Below are 655 nucleotides of genomic sequence, written 5' to 3'. Positions count from 1 at the left end.
TGCAGCCCCCGCGACGGCGGCCCCGTTTTCCATTCGAACTACCAGGTCCAGGTCCTGGAGCGATTCGCAAGCGGCGACGGCCTCCAGCCCGGGCATACTGCTGCACTTCAGCTGGCGGAGATTCGGCAAGCCACCCAGTAAGTGCCCAGAGGAGTAGGGGCCGTGGCTCCGATGGCCGAGGTCAACCCTCTGGAGCGTGGCCGCGTGTCCAGCCAGTATGAAGTTCACAAAGTGCTCGGTCTGCGGGAGAAGCTCGCACCGGAAAAATCTCAGTGAAGGCGTCGACACGGGGCTGCCCAGAATAGCAGCGGCAGCGGCCGTGGCCGTTACGTGATATGTTAGTCCCGTGACTTGAAGCTCCTCCAAGTCAGCCGTTGTCGCCAGCGCTCCTAAAAGGTAGGAGACGTCAGTAGACTGAGTGTTGCCAAAACCGACTTCAACTACCTTCAGTCGTCCGAGTGTTTCCTGCCTGCAGATCACCGCTGCTGCGCGCATCGCGTCGTAGTCTTCGCGTAGAGACAGGGACAACCTTGTCACAGCGCACCTGGTCGCAATGTACGCGAGGCCACATCGGTGATGATGCTGGAGTTCTATATTCAGGGAAGCGACGCACGGCGCGAGTCGCAGCACGGGGCACACGCATCGGGAGCCTGGC

This window comes from Frankliniella occidentalis, unplaced genomic scaffold (assembly GCF_000697945.3).
Source record: "Frankliniella occidentalis isolate FOCC.00 unplaced genomic scaffold, Focc_3.1 Scaffold76, whole genome shotgun sequence".
Lineage (NCBI taxonomy): Eukaryota > Metazoa > Arthropoda > Insecta > Thysanoptera > Thripidae > Frankliniella > Frankliniella occidentalis.
The sequence above is the reverse complement of the archived record's forward strand: the minus strand, read 5'-3'. Positions refer to the sequence as shown.